The sequence below is a fragment of the Ambystoma mexicanum genome, chromosome 1q (genome assembly GCF_040938575.1).
Source record: "Ambystoma mexicanum isolate Mex_15411 chromosome 1q, UKY_AmexF1_1, whole genome shotgun sequence".
Taxonomy (NCBI): Eukaryota; Metazoa; Chordata; class Amphibia; order Caudata; family Ambystomatidae; genus Ambystoma; species Ambystoma mexicanum.
Window position 1 is genome coordinate 138869497 of NC_090922.1, and position 25829 is coordinate 138895325.

A 25829-nucleotide genomic window follows, 5' to 3' on the forward strand; every position below is an offset into this window, starting at 1 on the left:
CTAAAGCAGCCGAAGAAGTGTAAAATGAAGAAGCTCTCTTATAAATACTCAATAACTCTGCGGGACAACAAATCTTTCTTTTTTACACACTCATCCTGTAGGTATTCTACCATTACATGTATCACTACCCTCTGCATTTCTGGCGTATACTGACTATACGTATCATATACTTCAACAGGAATTATCGATGTGTCTGAAATCCATCTAAACGCGTCTTTTGTACAAATTTGCGTTTCCTCAGTTATTGATTTACGACAAGGAAGGAACTGTTTCTGCACATACATAATGTCTAAACTATCTCCATCTTCATCCTCATTCTGTAACCTTTCCAACTCCTTTCTATACTGAAGTACCTTCTCAACATGCTCTTGCACTTTCTCTGCAGTGTTTCTAGAGAACGCTAAAGTGCTCAGATCCCTCAACCCTTGTGGGAGATCTGTATCGTTTAACTTGTCCCACATTACACACAAATGAATCCCTAATCCCTCAATAAAAACATTTTTCTCAGGAAAATTGGCCATATTAGAAAGTGTGGCAAAAACATTAGCTTGATCACCCTTCTCCATGCAATGCTTAGCCCACGCAATCAACTCACGTTTCTTCTCTGGAGGTACAGTATTGCGAGTGACAACCCTCGATCCCGCTCCCTGATCTACTACAAGCGGTGCAGGACCACTTGGAAGAGGGAGAATAGGCAAATTCAACAGAGGTGCCATCACTGGTACAACGGGCAAAAGTGGAGGAGCAGGTGGAGGAGCCGCAACAAAAGGAGGACCAACGACTGGGGGAAGAGGAACGATAGGAGCAACAGGAGGAGGAATACCAGCAGGAAGAGGCAAACCAGCAGGAAGATGAACATACGGAGGTGGCGCATTGGCACCAGGCCTTCATTCATTTAACAATTTGTCGCTAAGTTCAACGGAAACATGAGTCTTTAGAAGGATAGATTTCCTGGATATCAAGTGAGAAAGCCCTAGCCATATTCCTAGCTGACTCAGACTGTTTATCTTGGTCATAGAACAACGCTTTTTCGGCGTTCGTCTTATGACGGTGCACATGCTTTTCTCTACTCTTAAGCTGCTGTAAAGCTTCTTTTTCCAATTCTGTAACACATCAAATGCTGCAGGTCTAGCCTTTTTCTTTAATAAAATGGATTCTCAATACGTGGAATTTCAAAACTACCATTGATTGGCCACTGAAGTTCGGAAGCATGTCTAGTTTGTCGGTGCCAAATATCATTAAATACTATACTACCAATGCCGTGCTTGCAGTACATAGTACATGCCGGCGACCCCTCCATTGGTGCCGGTCGGCCAAATTCCAAAGATTGTCTATCGCTGCTGAAGCAGGCATACAATTTCCCAGGCATATCAGAATACTGGTGTTACCTGGTCAGTAATTGAACTCACGAGTGCAATGCGCCAAAACAAATTATCAGAATACTTAAGAATCGGGTCACGACTCACCTGATCAAGCCTAAGCCAAAGTTTTCTAACAAAGTTTACCTCGTGTTTGGTGATTTTTGCAAATCTGCCCGCCTCGGTATGTGGACCCTCGTCAAGATGCCGACTCGAACCGCGTGCTCACCATCCGGGGATCAGGCCGTGCAGCGCTGCTGAGGTGTCGCTTGTCATTCAGGAAAGGGGCCCCTTTACACTGTCCGATTCCGTTCCGATAGCCACGTCAACCTTCAACGAGCTGGCATCAATCATGAGGGTCCCTATTCGGGCGTCATCTGTGAAAGCAAAAAGAGAATATCGAGGCTGAGTACCCCAAAAGGAAATGCACCAAACGCGGGTTCAAAAGATACACAGGTCTTTATTCTACAACTGAACAGTTTTCAAAGGACAAAGCAACAGATGGCTATCAGGCCCTCAGTACAACACAGCGAATACCAGCCCTGTTCGGTGTGTGCAGTGAGTGGGGCTGTACATCAGAATGGTCATGCCTTTTATTCAGTATGTAATCTGACGTCCAGCCCATTTGCAGGTTAACCATTTCCTTGGGCTAGGGGTTCATCCCGAGTTCGTCCCTAATTTATGCATCCATACATTTATGGATTATCCTTAATACAGACTCCAATAGGTTACAATAGCGACAATGTGTCTTTGGATTCCGCATTGAGCCTTCGTACATACTCTTATACAATATAGTCAAACAAGTTTTCACGTTAAATGCTCGAACAGTATTGTGCATAATATAGTATCGTTGGCACAGGTAATCCTTTATCCACAGGTCAACGAAGGACAAGGTCTCATTACATGACCCTAACATTTGGCCTGCAGGCAGTTTATACATTAACTCATATGCAGAGGTCAAGACGACCACGTTACAAGCAGAACAACACTTTCCACCATCTTAGAACACAGGGTGACTTTGGAGTAAGAATCAAAATGGCGGATGAACCTAAAATGGCGGCTAATACTGATTTAAGGTCAGCAACGCGGATTCCTTCGCAGAGCGACTGGGCTTAGGCCAATATATACAATAAAGGAGGCATGATATGATTTCCCGTTCAACAGTATAACGGCATATGAATCTAGATAACATGTCGTAATTTACAGATTTACATATTTAACCAAACTATATCCAAAATACATTGCATGCAGGCAGGGCTAGGCTAGTGTGGTCGGGAGAGTGGGTTACATATCTTTCTCTATGAGCCATTTAATTGTATTTTTTCTGAATTTGAAAAAATGTTTGGCCAGATCTGAGTGTATGTGGCAGGGAATTCCACAATTGTGCTGCCCTAACTGGGAAATTGGACCCTCCAATGGTAGACAGTTTGAATCTTGGCACTTGAAGACAGTTGGGGGTTGGCTATTCTTGGCAGTCTGATGGAGTATTTTCTGATAAATTGTTCTGTTAGGTAGCGAGGTGCTTTATTATTTAAGCATTTTTTGGATGAGGGAAGCCGATTTAAGATTATTTTTTTCTTGGGTGGAGAGCCATTTATGTTTCCTTCTTATTTCGGAGATGTGTACTCTTCTAGGGATGCTTAGGGCGGCCCTGAGAGCATTATTTTGTAGCACTTGTATTCTGTTAATGGTTTGTTGTTTGTTTGCCCCTTTGTAGAGGGCATTACAAAAATCAAGTTTTGATAGGATGAGGGCTCTAGAAAGGATTAAGCAACTGTCAACTGACGGGAATCGTTTTCCAGCTCTTATTAGTTTGCATGTGTAAGCCGTAGATGAAGCCAATGAATTTACCTGTTTAGTGAGAGATAGAGTTGAGTCGAGGTAAAAGCCTAACTTTTTACTTCTCTGGTGACCTTAATAGTATTCCCATCAATAATGAATGCCGAGTAGTTAAGGTTGAGCTTTGAGATGCGAGTTGCAGTGCCCAGGATGATGAGCTCTGTTTTGTCATCGTTCAGACACAGGCCATGGTTGGCCATCCAAGCCTGAACGATGCTATAGACTCTATTCACCAAAGCCAGATCTTCCACGTAATCCCCAGTAAGTGGTAGGAGAATCTGGGTATCGTCTGCATAGTTGGTATAGGCGATACCCAGATTGTCAAGATCGTCAAAGAGTGGCTTGGTGAAGATGTTATAGAGCGTTGGTGAGACGCATGATCCCTGGGGCACCCCATAAGTAATGGGTATCGGGTCTGCTGCGGCCGATGGTGAGAAAACCCTCATAGTCCTGTCACTAAGTAACGATTGTATCCAAGCTATAGCTTCCTTTGAGAAGTGGGCCGCTGAGTCCAAGTGACTGCACAGGACTTTATGATCCACCAAGTCAAAGGCAGCTGAAAGGTCTAATCGAAGGAGAAGTGCTAGTTTTCCCTCATCTCTTAGTGAGTCTATTTGGGCCTTTAAATCGATAAGGGCTGTCTCTGTGCCATGTTGTGGTCGGAAGCCAGATTGACGGGCACTTAGAGTAGGTTCACCTCAGGAAGTTCTGAATCTGGGTGTAAGCTCCCTTATCTATGATTTTTAGTAGAAATGGCACTGTGGTGATGGGCCTGTAGTTAGTGGGTATGTTCGGGTCCAGTTTTGTTTTTTCAGAAGAGGGAGTACCCAGGATTCCTTTAGATTGCGCGGGATGGTGCCAGTCGTGAAGGAGGCGTTAATGAGTTTGGTGATGAAGGGGGCTAGATCTCTAGCAGCGTCCTTGATCAGTTGTGCTGGACATTGGTCACCTTTGCAATTGGATAGTTTAAGCGCAAGAATCGTTTTCTCTACCTCAATAACTGAGACCTTAGAGAAGTTAAATTGGGTATGTTCTATGGGTTTGGACTTCTGTGTTTTGTTTGAGGGAGCTTGAGTTTGAGCTACTTTGTTGGTGAGTGCCAACTATATGTCAGTACACCAGGATTTATGTTCAATAGAGTCGTCCTGTACTGCAATTGGGGTGTCCAGTTCTTTTAGAATGGAGAAGAGCTCCTTCATGCTAGAGTTAGCTTGTGTAATCCTGGTGTTGTACATTTCTTGTTTGGCCTTGATAATATCCTTTTTGTATTGTGTTGAGATATTTATTAGATTAGTTTTATTTTCTATAGAGGGATGTAGATTCCAGGCCGTTTCACATTTTCTTTTCTGTAGTCTTAGATTCTTTAGGTGCATTGTGAACCAAGAATTGAGATGCCTTTTAGGTTTGCTATTCCTAGGTTTTAGCGGAGCAATGCTGTCAAGAGCGGTAGTCATGGCCTTATTGTATTCTTCCACTAGTAAGCCTGGGTCTGTATGGTCTGCTAGGGAGTTAAAATTAGGTAGGATATGGCGTAAAATATTATCAGCTGAGATGTTTTTCTTGTTTCTGGTTAAGGTAGGTAGGAGTGGGTGCAGTAGGTCTTTTAGTATTGGGAGTGAAGGGGATTAGGTAATGGTCAGTCCATATTTGGGGGGAGATGGACGTGATGGAGAGGTTGCTATTGTGACTGGCAATCCAGTCAAGAATTCTCCCTTTGGTGTGAGTGGAAGTATTCACTTTCTGAGTAAAGCCTAATTCTGTCAGGATGTTAGCTATGGAGATAGCCTGGTGATCGTTAGTATCATCATACCCTAGGTTAAAATCTCCTAGCACTATGCTTTGTGAGGAGTTTTTTAACTTCTCTGTGATAATAGTAGTAATATCTTCATTAAAGGTGCTAATCGGGCCCGGGGGTCTGTAGAGGAGATGGATGTTTAACGTTTGGGAGTTGGAGGTAGGTAGTTTAATGGATAGTGACTCACAAGAGTTTAGGTTGGGTGTTGAGGTAATTCTCATAGAGAGATTAGTTTGATTAGGTTGAATGCTGTATCCACTGGTTAAGGCCAAAATCTATGGTTGGCAGCCTGTTGGCGTTTTTAAAATATTCAGTGCACATGGGTGAAGGTTGTGACCACTGTCCATAACTGAAGGCATGACTAGTACCCATTCATGTGCTAAAATATATTTCCCCATGCACACTGACCATGGCTGAGGTCCATGCTTCATGCCAGCTAGTGTTGTAATGTAATTAGTGATGTCATCGGTGTCATTGTGGTCATAGTCTGCGCAACAGGGGGCGCAAAGTTAAGGTGGCTTTAGCTGAATTTCAGGGGTTTTGTTGTGTTAAGTTCTCACCTTAATGTCCCTGCAACTAAAGTTTTTTCTGTGTGTGTGTGTGTGCGTATATATTATATATATATATATATATATATATATATATATATATATATATATATATATACATACACATATATAGGATAGTCCATTTGAGCCAAATCACACATTCCACAATGCCACCTAGTAGCCATCGTTGGAGGTTCACTTCCAGTTCTGAGCCACACAGCAAGGCAAAACCTTTCTCCAAGAAACTGTCACATGGCTGTCAGAACTATACTGCACTGATGATCCCTAGTAAGGGTGAAACCAGGTGGAAGATGGGATGTGGGAGCGAGCTCTGTGGTATCATCAGAAGGTGTCGAGAAACGCAAGGTTGAAACAAATACAATTATATGTTACGCACAGGGCGTATATGACACCCCTGAGGATATCAAGGTTTAAAAATGCGGGTAGACAAGCATGTCCCAAGTGCGATGAAGAACAGGCTGACATGGCACACATGTTTTGGTCCTGCCCGGTGGTTGGGCGCTTCTGGAGCGAGATAGTGGCGAAACTGGCGGATAAAGGAGTCACACTGGTTGTGGAGTCAGTTTGGGCCTGTCTATTGGGGGGGTTCCCTAGATCGCAGAAGCTGAAGCATGTTAACAAATTGAAGGATTTGGCGTATGTGTTGGCTAAGAGGAGGATCGCCATGGGGTGGAAGGCTTGTCATAAACCGCAGGTGGAGATATGGTTGAAGGAATTGCAAAAGGGGGCGGAAGCAGAGACCATGGCATGGCAGGAGTCCAGTATGATGGGAGAGGGAGAAGAGATAGGAACCCTGTTGGCCTGGAAATTACAGATAGCGGTACTGTTTGGAACGATGCCAGACTTGGCGGATTCCAATGGAGAACGGACCTCACCGCACAGCGCGAATCCAGAGCAAACACTTGATGGGCTTGTAAGGGGGGTGGGTTTTGGGGAACAGAGACCAAATTGTATAATGTACAAACTTGAAATCGTATTGTGGCATCTTGCACTGTACATGTGGTCTGTATTGTTTTGTTGGTTGAAATATAATAAAAAACGTTTATAAAAAAAAAAAAAAAAAAAGGGTGAAACCAGGTATTTAGTTGAACTGACAGCCTTGCATGTGTCTTGTCTGTCATGGGTTGATTAAGCTATTTATAAAGTAGCACTTCCCTCTAAAACCAATATCATTTCCTGGAGACAAGGCCACCGCTGCTTTTTGATGCATGCCCTAGAGGGGGTGAACAACTAGAATCTCCTAAACATCCAAAATCACCTACATTTGAACCATACCAACCCCTGCCAGCCTTGTACAGTTTGTTGGGCTCCCTGCTGGCTGTATAAATGTGACCTACTTCATTAAAAGTCAACAGCTTGCAAGTTTGGCTCACCCAGCTGTATAGGGACCATGAGTGAACAAAAGAATACTTTCTAAGCTAGTATTATTAATGAATTCATGTGGAATACTATGTCACATATCCAAATTAATCACATCATTTTTGTATAGTGACATCTACAGGTTGTCAAAACAAACAGAGCTAAAACAATTTTATAAGGGATATTATTTCCTGATATTTTAATGTCATCTAAGTTTTTCATGAGAGTATTACTATATTTTTCTCTCTACCGGGGTGTTTTGTTTGGTCCTGAAGAAGTGCACAGAGGTGGTGGCAGGATTGGGGGCTTAGCTTACCATAACTGTCGAATTTCAGGGGTTTTTCGGTTTTAATTTGAAGCATAAAGGGGAGGTGGAAAGTATTTTTTTAGTGAAGTGTACAGGTTTTTGTTAGGGCAACTTAACCATAACGTCCCCTCAACAAAGATTTTTTTGTAGTGAATTTTACTGTTTTTTGGGAGGGCAACTTAGCCATAATGTCCCCTTAACAAAGTTTTTTTGTGGGAATTGTACAGGTTTTTGGAAGGTGGAACTTAAGCATGACATTGTGGCAATGAAGTTGCTGTGCAGAATATAGACTGTAATCATATGATTTTGAGAGTAATGTAATGTACGTACTTGACATACATTTAACATACAACATAAAGAACCCCCTCCCTATTGATATTGGAAAGGGACGGACTGAGCGCCTGTTTGCGGACGGGGGCGGACAGGATCAACATTACCCAAAGAGGCCGGGGGTAGCTGAAAATGTTCTATTGTCTTACACAAAAAGTGTGCAACATAGAAGAAAGACATAAAGATAATATAAGTAGTAATAAGTAAATATGGAAACCTGAAGCTGGGAAAAGAAAACGACACATTTAATAACCATGTAGAATGAAGTGGATGGTACCATTTAAAAAAAAAAAAAAAAAGGATGCCTCCAGCATAATCACTTCACAGAAACTCGGCAGCCTGGAACGACAGTGGACGGACGCAGTAGGACGAAGGGAGATTACAGCAAAAGAGTGACTGCAGGTCTTTTTTTATATGGGTATGGTTTTTTTTTTGGTAATAATTTCTTTCTGTTGGTTTGACTCAGAAATGGCTAGTACTTTGGAGTGGCTGGAGGAGTATTTCCCGCATGGGGAAATGTCGGAAGACAGCGACAATAATGGTACACGTTGCTCTGCATATGGAAAATAGTGAGCATTTTATAGGCATTTAACTTATGTATTTTTTTTTCAACAGACCAGGAAAAAAAAAGAGGAAATGGCAACAAACGAGACAGAAGAAGACAGGATAAAAAGGATAGAGCAGAAAATGGACATATTGAACGAGAATTTTAAAAGTTTACGGGAGTTTGTGGAGGACTGTGAGAGGAAAAGTTTGTTACCATTGCCCCACCTGCACCTGCTTCTCCATTCCCTAGTGACTCAACCCCAAACCTTCAAGAGGAAAATAGACGTTTTGACGAAATATCCCTCCCCTCACAAATCTTCTCCTCATAACCAGCCCGTGTTGAATCGTAATTCCCCCATATTTGTTTCAGTGTCCGCTTCCCCCGGTATTTCTTTAGAATGATGTGTGTGTGTGTGTGTTTTAAATGTTTTTGTACAGTAGTTGTAGAGAAAGAGTTTGTGTTTAAATGTTTTTTTTAAAAAGACGCAAAATGTTCGCGAACAGCGCACCTGTTCGACCTATCCGCAAGGAATGGAATGTGGGTGCTGTAAAGGCAGTACACCTACCCTTACTAATGTCAAGTAAGATGGATTTGATGTTTGACTGCACCATCTGTTGAAATTGTGCGTACATAAACAGAAAGGGGTGTCCAAAGGATATTATACCTCGCCGTACCGCTTGGAAACGAGATAATTGTTCGTAGAACACACCAGATGTCCGGAATGGGTGTAAATGAGCAAAATGGGAGTGTGTGAAGGACAGTATAGCTGTCCGTATTGGGCACAGCTAAATTGGTGCCGTCCGTAGAACAGGCGCGGTGGCCGGCAAGATCTTAGCCAAACAAAATGGAGTTGTTCTAAGGACACTGGAACTGTCCGTAGAGTGAAAATAGCATTTGTGGACATGCACAGTACAAACATAAGTATAGCAAACATCGCGCCTGTCCCTAACTGTCCGTCTCACTTGTGTCGCACTTTGAATGACTTTGAGAACCCGAACACTGTCCGTAGGACACTTGCGTGCATGCGCACGTTTGATTCTATGCATTGCTGTCCAGGGGACTTTCATTACTGGCGCGGATGTGTTGAGGACGTCGACATGTGACCGCACCCATGCTGAGCATGGGGACTAATTTGCGCGGTTGGTGTGCTTCCGCAACAGTACAAAAGAACTTGTAGACACAAGGCAAAGTATTGTAGAGTGTAAAAATGTAATTTCACATATCCCAGACAATAGCTGACCTCAGGACTTGCTGTGTAACATTTTTGTACCCCTACAAATGGCCCCACCCCCGAGCCCATCTTCATTGTCCTTCTAGCTATAGCAGATTGAGGTGTACTGCCTTTACTGCTGTAGTGACCAAAAGGAAACTAATCGGTATGGCTTCCATGGCTGCTGTTGGGTCATTAGCCCCTGCACCCCCCCAAACCCGCCACCACCACCACCTCCCCAAGGGCCTGCAGAGAGATATATGGGTGTGGATGTAGACAGCGAGGAAGAAGAGGAGGAAGAGAATGAAGTGGAGTGTGGCAGTTGTTTTCCGTTTATGGGAACGTACCAAAAGCATGTGCGAACCTGGTGAAGTGTAACCAGTGCGAGGTGGTGCTGAGTGGTGGGAGATTTGGGAGATTTGGTGCGTATAGTTTTGGTACGACAACCATGAAGCGACACCTCACTTCGTTCCACACTGCAGACATTCGCAAGGTGGAGCGTAGTCGATTGAGTTCCTCCACAACATCCTCTGGGTCCGATCCTCCCACCTCAAGAGACACTCCTGTGGGGGAGCGCCTCCCTCCAGCTGCCTCACAAGCCATTTGCAATGCTGCTGACCCTTACCTTTCAAAGGTGACAGTAGTGTGCACATATTGTGACGCAGTACTCTGCACGGGGGAGAGTTTTCGAAGTTCTTTTGAAGCTGCAATCACAGAGCACCAGAAGATCTGCTCCTTACCTAAATAAAGCTCACCCTAAATCTTTTGCTGTTCATTTGCCCTTTATTATCCCCGTGGCTGGTGTCCCTTCCTTACCCTCCTTTGGCCTCTTCTCCTAGTGTGCCGTGTGCTGTTAAGCAATAAATGTAAAAACAACAAAAATTACAGAAAAGGCTCTTTTCAGAGCCGCCTTTCTCAGTATAACAATAGAACTACGAAGTGACGGTCGTAGACCCCCGCAGAGTTCTGAAAAAGTTTGCGGACAGTCGTAGGGGAAAAAAGGGAGGGTGCAAGCGGAGTAAACACAATGAAGTGTACGCTGGGCGTAAGTGGCGGCTCTAAAAAGAGCCTTTCAGTGGTGTGTTGTGTGGGTCAAAAACTGGATTGGTGAAAACAGATTGTCAGATAGGTTAGTGTGATTGCAAAAGAGGTCGCTATGCATTTTGTACATTGCGTAGAAAAATCTGATTGCCAGCATATGTGAGGTGGACTCCATCTCTGCGGAAAATGAAAGTGCTGCGAAAGAAAATGTTTTCATTGTGGAAAGAGGACATGCCAGCATCTCTTAAAAATGCACACACAGCCTTAGTCACATTGCGTCTCGCTTTCTCCATTTGTGGACCAAACGCAGAAGAACGCAGCCATATTTGTCTTTGGGCAATACGGGAAAAAAGTATTTGACAATTTGGAAACATATCCATGAGCTTCGCGAGTCCTTCCTTCATTGCAAATTGCAAAGACATTCCAGATACATGGCCTAAACTGTTTCCTCCGGAATGAATGATCAGTATATCTGGAGGACGCTCTGTCAGTAAAGTAACACAGAGCGGTACCAAGTCCAGCCATCTCATGCCACGCACGCCATGCCAGTGCACTTCCACATGAGGAAATCTGAGATTTGTAGATAAACTGCAGCTTTCTGCATGCACCTTCAACCAATGTATCCATGAGTCTCCCAAAATCCAGATAATCTGTTTTCGAGCATGGAAAGCCATGGTTGTGTGGTCTCCTGTGAGGGAGAAGACGGTCTTTAACTAAAGTACGTCGGCCAGAACACACCTACTGAAGTTTATGGACCAATCCCTAGCTCCGCTCATTCTCATTTACATGCATCTCCACCCCTGAATCCCCATTGGTGATAAGTGCTGGCTGCAAACTACTGCCATGTTCGCGGACATGTACAGGATCAGAGCGTGACGACGGTACATTAAAGTACTATTCAACTTTTTCCCCTTTAAGGTAACCTCTGAAAAGAGCTGTTTTTTTAAAATTTTGGCCAGATACCGTACAGACATCTGGTATTTTATGTATTTTTTTTTTATTTTTTGTCCTTGCTTTACTCTTGCAAACATTACAGAACCTTCTCTAAAGCAAGCCTTACGTTACAAAAGAACATCGCATTTCCCAAAGAAGATAGCGCAACACATCTCCTTCAAAGTACTCTGCATTGCTTGGAGCAATGTTATCGTGGCAGCAAAAAAACACACCAGCTCGTAGCATGAATGCACACATGCAGCGATTGATGATACAACTCCCGATGCTTTGATCTGGACAGAAAACAGAATTGTTGTTCCATTGTACTCTTACGAGTAAAGCAGAAAAAATGACTTGTGTTGTTGGGAAGATGGTCATGAGTGCTTCAACCAACTGTGCCAAATCTGCCAACAAAGTACGTGAAGTCACATATCCCAAATGGCAAGCACCGTAGTGCAAAATTACCAAATGAGGAGTGGTCATTGTACACATGTCTCTACAAACTTGCAGAATTGCAGCAGCATTGGCATCAGTGTCAACGCTCCACACCACCTCCACTCCTCTCACATCGAAATGGTGTGCCACATGCCTACTCTCGGCATAGTGTTGTAAGCCTTGCACAAAAATGTCTCCAAGCATCAAAACCCTGGCCCTCTCCACCTCTGCCATCTTCAGTGTGCGCACCGCCTTTCGACACACAAGAGTAATGTGAACATCTGATTGGCTGATGCCTACAGTTGCCTTTCCATGCAGAATTTGCTGTAGAAACCTGTATGTGACATGCCTTACCAGCGGGCAAGCGTTGCCTACGTGCGGCACGTAACTCTTACCCAGTCCTTCCACCCTTTCTACAGCGGTACAAAAGCGAGTCCCTCATTGGACACAACTAAGCAGTCGCACAATCATCCACCAATCACATTGAGCATCGCTAATTTTCACCCTGTCATCAACATTGCACACTTCAAAATTACTGTTGATGATTCTGAATGGAAGTCGCATATCACTACAAAGCACTTACTTCACAAGCTACTGTGCAAATATTGCAAATTTCTACGTACAGCTCCATGCATGAGTATAGAGAACAGGTATGTATATTTTAATCAGAGAACATGTGGAACCCTTATGATTTAATTTAGACAAAATAATGCTGCTAAATGTCCATAGGGAATACATAACAACGCTCCCCCTTTAAAGTGCAAGATGTCCGATTTGTCTTTCACAAATCGCACGACTGCTTACTGTCTTCCGCATAACCTGTACATACGTTGCAAGCATGCCTGTTTAGGGCAGAACTCAATTTTGTATGTGAAAATGTCGGAGTTGTGTACTCTGTACGGCCTACAGTAATGCTACTTGCAATGTGATCGTATGAGAATAGAAAGCGCTCCCGATTGCGGTAGTGACATTTCCTTCTGAGGGTCTCCCGATTTTTCGGCATCATGCTTTTAATTTACAAGTAGAAAATGTTTCCCCATCTCGTATTATGCCCTATTGCTTAGAAACCTCTCTCCTATGCATAGTGCACTTTGTAAACAACAAGGCATTTCCATACCCTTACAAGTTTTCGCTATTTTGAAGGACTTTCAAGAACCATATTGCAAGTACCATGCAAAGACTGCACAGAGTGAAGTGAAATGTACACGTGCACTGGGTTGAAATATGAAAGTTGAATGCTCTGACAAAAGAAGCACAATTAATGTGTGCAGTATCATCACTGCTGCAAACACACAAAGTAATTGAGTTTGTTTTTTTGAATCGCAGTGAAGACTACTCTCCTGAGAATCAACAGCATTTACACTGCAGACGCCATATCCGAAGAAACCTGCTCATCTTGCTCAAAAAAGTAAGTACAGTACAACCTTTGTATTGTAACTACTCCTCAAAGAGGCTGCGTGGGTTATTTGTTTTTTTTTGTGCACCAAAGCAAGCATTGATTTGTAAACCATTCTACCTACAAATATCCATTTATTGAACAAAGAATAACAGGCAGAATGGCTGACAAATCCCTGTGTGTTTGGTACTCAAATAACATACGTAATCCTTAGAAGATTAGATTGTGAAAAGAAGTTGCTGTAGCAAGTTTTTGGCATTTCGGTTATTAATAATGCTTCTCGTCACAAGTAGGTCACTTTGCACTCTCATTGAAGCACATTGTAGTAGTATGCAAACAGTAAAGTAGCCTTATCAAATCATTGCAAGAGTTCAATGCACGTTGACACACCATGACAAAGAGCATCCCCATCAGACTCATGCACACATGCACACTGCACACATGCATTGGACCAAAGTATATATTTTTTCTCAACAGACATCAAAGAATGCCTACCAAAAAGCAACTCCGTAGAAAGGAACGCAGAAGTAGAGCAAATAAAAATAAAGGTGCCCAATGTAAGCAACCACCTGTTGTAGAGTTTGTAGAGAATGTTGGTACAAACCAGCTAATGCAGTTGGGTAACAAAATAAAGGAAGTCTCAACTACCGCAACTGTACCTCCTCCATCAAAAAGTTTCACAAAACACAAAAATGTTGTCAAAAAAACGCCTACCAGTACATCTAACAATGTTCCTAATAATCCTGATAGTGTAAGAAGAACCCATAGTAAAAAAAAGTATTTTAGCAAAAATGTTTCGTCACAGAGTCCTTCAGAATCTACTAAGAAGAGGACCGAAATCATCCTCACCCCTTAAAACCTACTGTAGAAAGTTAATCCTATAAGCTCTCCTGGACACTGCAATCCTTCTCAAAAGGAAGTTATTCATATTAGTGTTAAATAGGATGAAAGCACTAACAAAACTAAGTGCCAAACTACAAAAGAAACTCAGCAATAAACGGAATGTGAACAAAAATTATTTCTTACATGTTTGTGGTGGTGAATGGAGTCACACAACAACCACAGAGCCATATTTTTATGAAGAAGCATACGAACAAAATAAAAAAAACACAATTGCCATACATAGCAGTGGACAGGGGTATGAGAAAATCAATACCACCATCATGGAACAAGAAACACTGCTTACAAAACTATCCCCTGAAAACTCAGAATTACCTCTCGATTCAGCAGAACCACACCGTCCAATATACAAATGGCCGTGCACATCAATGTGTGCCATTCCAAACAAAGCTTTCAAATCTTTACGTCCGTTCCTCAATTAATATGTAAAATGTAAAGACAAAAGTAAAATGAAAGTGCTGCAAAATATGGATATTTGTCCAGTGCGGAAAGACACAGGACTAAAAGGACATTCATAAGCCTGCATTTCTGGGCCTATTTGCAAAAGTACCTTCCATGATATCAAAAGAATATCAATACATCATTCCAATGTAAGAAATTTAGTGTATAAAATATACTATGCAAAAAATCCAGCTTCAGAATTGGGCAATTTAAATACCACTCTTCTGCATGGTACACCCAAATACTTACAATAAGAAATTTACCGTATTCAGAAAAAGTATTTTGGAAGTGAGAGCCACTTACAAAATGCAACAGTTTTAGAACATAGTAGCAACAATTCTGCACATAGCAACCTTCTATCACACATATACAGAAAAGAAATAGTAAAATTTAAAAGGTCATCGGCTGAAGTACCAAACCATGTGTGTGTGTTTTGCCGCAGAACATTTTACAAAAGGAACACAAAAAATATGGACATATCATACAAAATAGAAGACAATGAAGACTCTAAATGGTTTGAATTAGCTGTGTACCTTTTAGCTGAAAACAAATATTAACTAACTGAACGCCTAATATGTTGCTATTACTGTACTGAAAAATTAGACAACAAACACACTCCTTCATGTGCTATTACAAATAATTTTGAATTGTTTCCATTACCAAAAATCCTGCAACAGCTCAATTTGTATGAGAGCATAATAATTCAAACAGTTCACCCATTTCAAGCAATTATATGCCTTCATCCAAAAACAGCAAAATTACCTTACTCTGAATTGGTGAAAGGCATTTGTGGCAAAGTAGTTTATTTGCCATTAGATCTAACGGAAAATGTACACACTCTAGGAGTGGAACGTTCAATAGAGCATTCTTTAATAGTCTTGGTAAATGGAGTACCAACAAAGGACAAAAATATTTGGCAACAATTAGTGGATTTACACAAAGGTAGACAAGCATTGCAATATCTAAAAGACAATGATGAGTACTACAAGGAAACAAATATGGATGAAAGTTTAAGAGAGAGAAACAACAGAAATAATTCAAGAGCCATCAGACACTGGACAATTCAAACTTCTGGATCCAGCTACAGTATCCACTCTGTTGGACCATTACACAATTCATCCATTGCATTCCAGTAAAGCATAGATGATGCACTAGAAACTTACCAAATGTGACAAACCAAAGGGTCACCAATGAGTATTTGGGAAAAAAGTATAGAAGCACATGCTTTTCCACTGCTATTTCCTACTGGCAAAGGTGGAAGATACGATGATAGACCCACTCAGATTGGAGCATCAGAATACCGCTCATTACGAATGTATTTGCAAGACCCCAGATTTAGACAAAATGTGGAATAAATATTCCACCTACCCGATGAAAGTGAATTAGCAACACTATGTTATGGAGTTGCACACATTCTTAAATCTGGAACCCACTTTCAAAATATTTCAGCTACGCAGTTAATACAAAAAGTACAGGAAAAAGATGAGGTTTTACAATCAAGTACAACAAATGTGTTTGCAAACATGCATGGTACAAAGGAATACTGGTTCAGATGGCACGGAGACGCGCATTGCATGATCAGAAACCTTGGACCACCGACTTGGTTTGTTACGCTAAGTTGTGCAGAATATGCATGGGAAGAGTTACATGAGTTCCTACGCATAGCAAATAGCAACAAAAACAACATAGATATATTAACACCTGCAGAACTTTGCTCTCTAGATCCAGTTAATGTCTCAAGATATTTCCATCATCGTTTCATTGCCATGCTACACTTTATTTGCAATAAAACTGTTCCTCCCCTTGGAGAAGTGCAGCACTTCTTTTGGAGAAAAGAATATCAAGCGAGAGGAGCACCACATATTCACATGCTGTTATGGATCAAAGGGGCACCGAAATTTGGGCACGACACTGATAGCACTGTTTTGCAGTTTATCCAAAAATTTGTCACATGTGAAATCCCTTCACAACAGACACATAGTGAGCTGCATGGGCAGATTTTACAATTTCAAAGACACAAATGTGGCAAATATTGTTGCCGCAAATACAAAAACAAAGGTAAATACTACACCAAATGCCACTTTGGTTTCCCTAGACCAGTTAGAGAAACAGGTGAAGTAAACAACTTCATGTCTTCAGTTTGACATAGTGTTAAAGGTAAATCACCTAAAAACACGTATTACATAAAAAGAAGGGAAGAATGAAAATATATCACTGATTACAATGCAATCATTGCCCTCTTATGGAATGCAAACATAGATGTGCAGTACATTGCAGACAATTCAGCTGCTGTTGCATGATATGTTACAGCCTACTTAACAAAAGCAGAAAAAACAGAGCTTCAACACCTCATGGATTACCTAGCATCAGACAAAACATTATCACAGAAATTGTACAGCCTAGGCATAAAAATGCTCTCTCATGGAGAATGTGGGGCCTATGAAGCAGTAGATTGTTTAACCAGCACTGCTTTGAATGGAAAATCAGACAACATAGTATGGCTCAGTCTTGGTCCTGCAAAATCTAGAAAAAGAGTGCTAAAATCATATGAGGACATAGAAACAATTGCCAGAAATGATCCCAACAGCCAAGACATTCTAAAAAACAATTTACTGGACACATACTATCCGAACAGGAGTAGCACTCTGGAAAGCATGTGTCTATACCACATAGCTCAAAACTTTGCATACAGAAATAATGTAAAACCCGATTAAAGCAAACTTAGATATAGAGTGACCGATTGTGAAGGGAGCTTAGTGAAACTTACCAAATGAAGCTTAATTAATCATGTAAAATTGCCATTAAAAACTCCTCAACAGAAAGAACTATATTACATGTCTCTGTTACAACTTTTCAAAGAATGGAGAAAAGAGGAAGACATACTAGATAATTATGACTGCTATGAAGATGCTTTCAAAGCAAATGAAAGCACTATCACTGATGTGAACTTTATGCAGTACAAAACAATGTTACACAATGAGCAGCAACAGGAAGAAGAACTTCAGGCCCAACTAGATAAGGACTCTTCCGACAGTAGTCAACCTTCTGTAACAGGAAGTCAAGAACCACTATGACAACCACTAATAGCAAATGAGGCTGAAGTAGCTATGGCAGAAGTAGAAAACACCATGTATCAGCATCAAGAAGATACAGAAGATTTAACTGTACAACAAGCAAAACTTAACAACGATCAGCGCACCATTTTTAAAGACGTAACAAAACAAATTGGACATGGTGTACAACACGAAAATAAAGAATGTACCTGTCAAAATTACAAACCTATACTGCTGTACGTCAGTGGTGAAGCTGGATCAGGGAAAACAGTCTTAATCAAAATCATCAGCAAGTTCCTTCAACAATTGACAAAGAAACTCTCAGCTGTTGTAACGGCCCCCACAGGTTTAGCTGCCTACAACATAGGCGGTGTGACTTTATACCGATTACTACTGCTTCCAGTAGAGAATCAAAATAAATTAGACTACTACAAACTTTCTGCAGAAGCTGCAATGGAATTACGTAGAGTATTGAAACAAATGAAAAAATGCTACTAATAGATGAAGTGAACATGGTCTCCAACCTAATGTTGGCCTTAATTCATCTCAGATTGCAAGAAGTACTTAAAAATAATAGCGAAGAACTCTTTGCAGGGAAACACACTATCGTTTTCGGAGATCTTCTACAATTGACACCAGTGAAAGGTGAACCGATTTTTAAAACCTTAGGCCACAAACTCTACCGGAAAACTGTTGGTAGCATAGGTAATGTTAACCTTTGGCAACATTTCCAATACAGAGAATTAACCGAGAACATGCGGCAATCTGCAGATCTCACTTATGCCAACATTTTAAAAAGTATTAGAGTTGGTGTATTATCGTGAGAAGCACAAGTTGTATTGAAAAACCGGCATATATACATGCACTTTATGGCGATAATGCATGTGCAACTGATGTTATGGAACAAATAGCGCACAAAAATGTCAATTGTATGGCCTTAATGCCAACTCAAGCTGTTTCAAATTCAATGAAACAATGTTAAAGAAAGAAATGCAACCAATAATAGAAATTAGAGCCACAGACAAACTAGACGTACATGGTATGATAGTACCCATGTGTGAGCAAGCCACAACAAGACTAAATAGTTTAGAAAATTCAATCTCCAACACAGCTGGGCTGGAAAAAATATTGAAATTATCCTTAAATTGTAGAGTAATGCTTAAACGTAACCTTGACGTAGAGCAAGGGCTAGTTAATGGAGCACTGGGCACAGTTGTTGGCTTTCAATCATACCAACGTGATAGCAACATTCAGTTAGTAAATATTCGCTTTGATAAAGTTTCAGAAGTGAAAAGGATAGGGCGCTCAATTGCTCGATTCCTTCTATTCAAAGACATGTATGTACCTAGAGAGCAATTTTCTCTAACTCTTGCATATGCAGTTACTATTCATAAATCGCAAGGTCTTACCCTAGACAAAGCATTGATAGATATAGGAAACAGTGTTTAAGGAAGGCATTAGCTACGTAGCATTATCACGCTTACGTACACTTGATGGTCTATTGCTAATAAACTTTGATTCAAGTAAAGTCAAAGCTGATATTCCTTGCATTCTAAAATACAATAGATTGTGTTCACTGTACACCCCTCATCTGAAACAATACCCTGTTCCAGATAAAGTGAAACGTGGTAAAAGAAAATTAAATGAAACAGAAATGTAACAGAATTCAACAGCAAATTCCGCAAAGAAAAGAAAAGAAGCTTAAATTTGATCAATTGCCGCAAACATAGAACAACCTATTAGGGAATGTAAACCAGGGACGTCGGCAAAGAAGCAACAGAAAAAACGAAAAATGCACTCAGATACAGAACTTGCTGGGCCATTCAAATTTGCAAATGAAAGTGGGGTAAATTGCTATGCAAATGTAGCAATGAATATTCTATTTCAATTGCCACCAATTGTTAACGATATTTACCTGCACAGTACAGACCAATTGTGTTTGCAAATGTTAGTGCTGCATAGAAATTCAACAAGCAATCCTGACAACACATACAGTGTTGATGGAGTAAGGCAACAATTGGACGACTGTGCTGGAATGGTGAGATTCACTATGAACTCACAAGAAGATCCACAAGAATTTCTAATGTACATACTATTAGTATTGGAAAACAAAAGCATACCTGTAAATGAAATCTTCCAAATTTCGTACATGTGGAAACATACATGCACTCTCTGTAGCAAAATGATACAGGAAGAAATCCCAAATGAGCGATTTGTGTATGTTTCCATACCAAATTGTGAGAGCATTCCATTTCAGCAACTTGTACAAAATGCAAACCATGGCAGATTATGTAGTATTTGCAATTCAGACAATCGCTCCACCTTACTGATACAATCACATAGTGCCTACATAATACTTATGCTTCTACGTTATAATGCAGATGGCACCAAAAACAACTGCAAACTGACTGGATTCACACACGGTCAAGTGTCACTTGGAAAGAAAACCTTTACAACAGTAAATCTACCATGCAGGAGCTACAACCAATGCAGGTCACTACACTGCATACATTAAAAAGAATTCTGGATGGTTCGAATGTAATGATAGCACCATTACTCTAAAGCAGAGATTGCCAGCTAACCTAACAAATGCGTATTTAATGTTCTTAAAGCCAACATTTATGAAATAATTTGTACTTCAAGATTGTCAACAAATTATGTGAACGACTACAAACAGTTAGAATATGCCCACAGGTATCTAACTACCCAACAGGATGGAAGAATGACACAAATAAATGATTATCACAGATTGTTGGAAACAAATGCACAGGTAGAATATGCCTCCAGTTATCTAACTGTTAAAAATGGGCAGGAAGGCAACACACATAACATTGATCAGAAAGATAAAGGAAACACTCAAAGGAAACAAGGAAGTAGTTAGTACCATAGGAAACAAAGGTTTTTTTTAATCCGACAAGGATTTATTTTTCCCAGACCCAAGGATTAGAAAAGCAAACACAGAAACTGAGTGCAATGCACAGTACACTGGTTTGTAAACTAAATATGAGGGTAAAAAAAAAAGGTTAACTGTCTATTATGCAATGTAGTACATTTTCAAAAAGTGCAAACACTAACACACCTTTTTCTTTCATCACAGAAATGGAAAAAGTGATACTTCCGCCAAGTACGATAGCCACTTACAAAATGTATGTGGATTCTGAACAAAGTAAGGAGTAAGTATATTGGCAGTCATTTTCTACACATGGGAATCTACATGTCTAATCTATTGTACTAATATGCGGCAGTGCCTGTAGGCTTGCCCTTGCATCTTCGGTGAGTAACCTACCACCTACACCTTACAACCACGGTACAAGGAGTATAGTTCCTATCCACAACCACTGTTGCATATCAAAACCATGGTCCTTGTAAATTAGCTACTTATAAATTTACTTTTTGGACCATCGTCTGCAGCCATGAAGCTAAGACACTAGGGCGTCAACAGAACTAGCGCATTACACCACACCCATATTGACTTGTAACTCCACTGCTTATGACTTCAGTCGCGTTTGCATGGGATTTGTCCATGCACCCAAGAGTGCAGGGTCTCTCCACAAACACCTCAGTGATGTGTGGTAGTGGTGGTTTTTCTAAAAGTGTGATATCCTTCAGTGCTTCTGGCCAGAGGCTTCACTCCTAGCTGTGTGTCTATAGATCTTACATGGGATGGGTGTGCAGTGGCTTGCACGTCTAGTACTTATAACTTTGTTCTTGGGTGCATGAACCTCTGGCCATGCACCCAAGACTGGACGTACTCCCCACTACTTGCCAATCGAAACGCAATACTACGGGTGTATGCATGGGTGGCACATGCTATGGTGGTTGTGGCCATGGCCTAGAGTTTTGGAAGTAAGGCCTTGGGTCTTCGGCCGATGGCCATGCATCCAAGACTCTAGGCCCTGGCCACAACCACTGTAGCATGTGCCACCCATGGTGACGTACTGATGAATTCAATAACCTTAGGAAAAAGTATAGCAATTACGGCATGTTGTCAATTTCAATGTTCCCTAACACCACACGTGTCCTTACAACTGTAACAACTCCCCCGTGCACTGCACGGGTTGAAATACTGGCCTTATTGTACCCCTCATTTTCTGTGCGTACAAGAAGGCCATAGAACATACGTCATTAAGAAGGTATAAGTGTATTATTGGGTGCATGGCATTCGGCCATGCACCCAAGAGTGCAAGGTCTCCCCACAACCACCTCGGTGATTTGTGGTAGTGGGGGTTATTCTATAGGTGTGTTATCCTTCAGTGCTTCTGCCCAGAGGCTTCACTCCTAGCTGTATATCTGTAGATCTTACATGGGATGGGTGTGCAGTGGCTTTCACGTCTAGTACTTATCACTTTTTTCTTGGGTGCATGGCCTTTGGCCATGCACCCAAGACTGCACGCACTCTCCACAACTTGACAATCAAACCGCATCACTACGGGTGTATCCATGGGTGGCACATGCGGCAGTGGTTGTGGCCAGGGCCTACAGTCTTGGAAGTAAGGCCTTCGTCCGATGGCCATGCATCCAAGACTGTAGGCCCTGGCCACAACCACTGTAGCATTTGACACCCATGGCGGCGTACTAATGAATATAATAATAGCCATCGGAAAAAATAATGCATTCACGGCATGTTGTCAATTTCAATGTTGCCTACCAATACGCGTGTGCTTTCAACAGTTACAAGTTTCCTGTCCACTGCATGGACTGAAGTGCTATCGTTATTACACCCCACATTTACTGTGCGTACAAGGTGTCCATAGAAATTACATCATGAAGACCGACCCCCAGAACAAATTAATTGATCACCCATGTCTTACTGTCTGAACCTTTCCCAATGCTCTGTGACACAGCAATAGAGTTTCATGAATAGAGCATGTGTACGCTGGTTGTTGCTCCGCTTTCGGCAGATCCGAGATGTCAGGCGCATCCAAACAGAACACGTCTCGCAGCAGCCAATGGGCAGAGACGTTGTGTCTGCGGTCAAGACGCCAGCCCTTTAGCCAATCGGTATCTTGTTCGCGGACCGAACAGGGAAGTGTGACCGCGGAGTGGACATAGATATCATACATTTTTTCAGACCTACTTTTTGATAATTATAAAGAAAAATACTGCACGGATGGCCAAATTTACAAAAGCACGCTTTCTGGACCAAGCCCCTGTACCTGCCGCAGATTTCCTCAAAATCCTTCCAGCGGTTAGACCTGTAGCCGTGCGCAAAGTTTTTCCCCCATTCAGTCTATGGGAAAAAAAGACGTTTTGGGGCCCCCCCCTATAACTTTTGCCCCCCTGCACCAAACATCTCCAAACTTTGCAGAAATATTCAGAGTGGCCCATATACTCTTTTGGTGAGGATTCGTCCAGGGGGAGTGAAGTTATAAGCCGCATAAAAAGTGCTCTTCCTATGGAAACAGCAACTTAACCATAACTACACGGCCGTGTAATATATATATATATATATATATATATATATATATATATATATATGTGAGTTCTTCCCTCTTTGTCTATATCTACCAATGATCCAGTGGCTAAGAAGTGCAGTACTTTGAGGACCTTCTCCAGGGGGCTGAGTGCTTGGGAGCACAGGGCGGTTGATGTGAGGTCATCCTCCCACTCACTGACCAGGTCGAGTATTATGTGAGGTGGAAACCTGTACCTCCCATACACATGGTCATCCGGCATCCCAAAAAGGCTGGTTCTGGGTGTAAAAATTCTGGCCCGGACTATCCTCCTCCTCCTCCTGCGGTATCCCACGGCCACTGCTGCTAGGAACGGTATGTTCATCCTGGCGTCTGAGCTTGTTTGTTGTTTGCGTGCACTTTTATGCTGTGCGGGTGGACGTATGCCTACTTCCTGCTGGCGTACGTGTTTCCGGATTGGCCACGTTCGTTTCCATGAATACGTGTTGTAGGCGAGCGTGTAAAACCACCCGCGAGCCCCTGAAATACACGTACCGCGCTCCCCCAGGCCCGATCGCGTGTGGAACTTCTCGCGCACCTCTGAACTACACGCGCCCAGGCCAATCGCGTGTGGAACTTCTCGTGCACCCCTGAAATACACACACACGCTCCCCCAGGCCCGATCGCGTGTGGAACTTCTCGCGCACCCCTGAAATACACGTACCCCGCTCCCCAGGCCCGATCGCATGTAATACCACCCGCGAGCCCCTGAAATACACGTACCCCGATCCCCCAGGCCCGATCGCGTGTGGAACTTCTCGCGCACCTCTGAAATACACGCACACGCTCCCCCAGGCCCGATCGCGTGTGGAACTTCTCGCGCACCTCTGGACTACAGGCACCCAGGCCAATTGCGTGTGGAACTTCTCGTGCACCCCTGAAATACACACACACGCTCCCCCAGGCCCGATCGCATGTGGAACTTCTCACGCACCTCTGAGCTACACGCGCCCAGGCCAATCGCGTGTGGAACTTCTCGCGCCCCTCTGAACTACACGCGCCCAGGACAATCGCGTGTGGAACTTCTCGCGCACCCCTGAAATACACGCACACGCTCCCCCAGGCCCGATCGCATGTGGAACTTCTCGCGCACCCCTGAAATACACGCACACGCTCCCCCAGGCCAGATCGCGTGTGAAACTTCTAGCGCACACATGTTCCCGAAACCCGTAATACGCGTTGCCCGCTTTGCGTTTGCTGTTTGCCAGTCCGGTAAACTGGTACAGGGTTGGCACGGCCCTTTGCGATGGTTTTGCGATCTTGATGGCTTTTCCTTGCGCAAGGGCGTTCTTGGGGGCGTAACTGGCGCTGCTGCAGGGTCGCTGCGCCACTCTGCGCCACGTCTGCTTTTGGAGGCGAGAATCCATGAATACGCTGTGCGCGGAAATTGATTTTATCGCACGCGGCTGGCGCAGACATTCGCACGGGCACGCTGTGCGCCAACCGCGTGCGACACTTTTGTGAGGAATTCCATGAATCGGCCTGCTAATGTCATCCATTAGGATTAGGTGCACCGCAAAGATACGGTCTTTATAAGCAGTCAGCATTTGAAACAGACAAATGAATATTCTTAAAGTAATCAGTTCACGATATAGACAATGTTTTGATTTCATGTAATTTCCAAAATGGTCGAGTTACTATGAGAAGACTGCTATGGGCAGCAGACTACTATTTAACATGAAAAATGGGAGCCAATCCCAAAACATGGTGGCCAGTGTAGAAAGAGTAGAAGGACACCAGTGGTTGCCACGGTGACGTATATCAACACAAAAACAGTCCGTCTTCCCGACGTTGAAAGGACGCGGGACCGAACCGACATAGAAAGATAAGATAAGTGTCAGCAGGAAGCGGTGGGCTGGAGGCATGGATAGGTGTAACCACAGATGCCGCAATCGTGTTCAGTTTGGAGCGCTCGTGTTGGGATCCGAGCATGGATGGGAAAGTGGGACTGGCACACCGGCCACGGTCGGACAGGGCCAGACAGGGGTGTGAAGACTTAGAAGGCCTTCGAAACTGTCCAGCTCTGCCTGCTGGTGTAGGTTGTAGTCCATGGAAAAAAGCTGCAGGCGGACAATCAGATGGCATAATGGAGGGGACCTGGCTCAGCAGAGCTGAGAAGCATCGAGACAATGGCGGCGGTCATTGAGGAGTAGGAGATGGCTGCAGGGTCTTCAAGGTGTGTTTTGCAGCACCTTGGGGCATCTGTGGTCCATCTCAAGCGAAGATGTTAAGCAGGAGTGCTCCGTTGTCATGTGAGTTCCTATGCTGGAGGATGGTCTGTATGCTGGAGAAGTTCAGATGAGTTCTAGCCAATCATGTAACGGAAACAGAGCTAAACCCATTGACACACCTTACAGAGACCGACCCAGAGCCCTGCACAAGTAAAAGGTGAACTGGTCTGACAGGTGGTGTGGGAGGTAGGTGAACGGAGAAATGTTCAGAGTGTAGTGAGGATGAAAGCTTACAGAGACCGACCCAGAGCCCTGCACAAGTAAAAGGTGAACTGGTCTGACAGGTGGTGTGGGAGGTAGGTGAACGGAGAAATGTTCAGAGTGTAGTGAGGATGAAAGACTGAGATTGTGAGTTGGAGGCAGAAGAACAAGAGATGGGAGGGAAGGAGGGGGAAAGAGGACCAGAGGTAGAAAGGAGAGAGGAGGAGAAAAATGAGAGGAACAGAAGTGGGTAAAAGAGTATAGCAGGAGAGGAAGAAAGTGGAGTAGATGTGGAAAAAACAGCAGAGGAAGGTACATGAATAAAGAGCGAGGAGATGAAAAGGGCAGAGGGGGAAGAAAGAGAAGAGTGGAGGTTGAAGAAAGTTCTACAAAGGTTGAACAATTAGGATCGAATTATGAGGAAAAAGTGC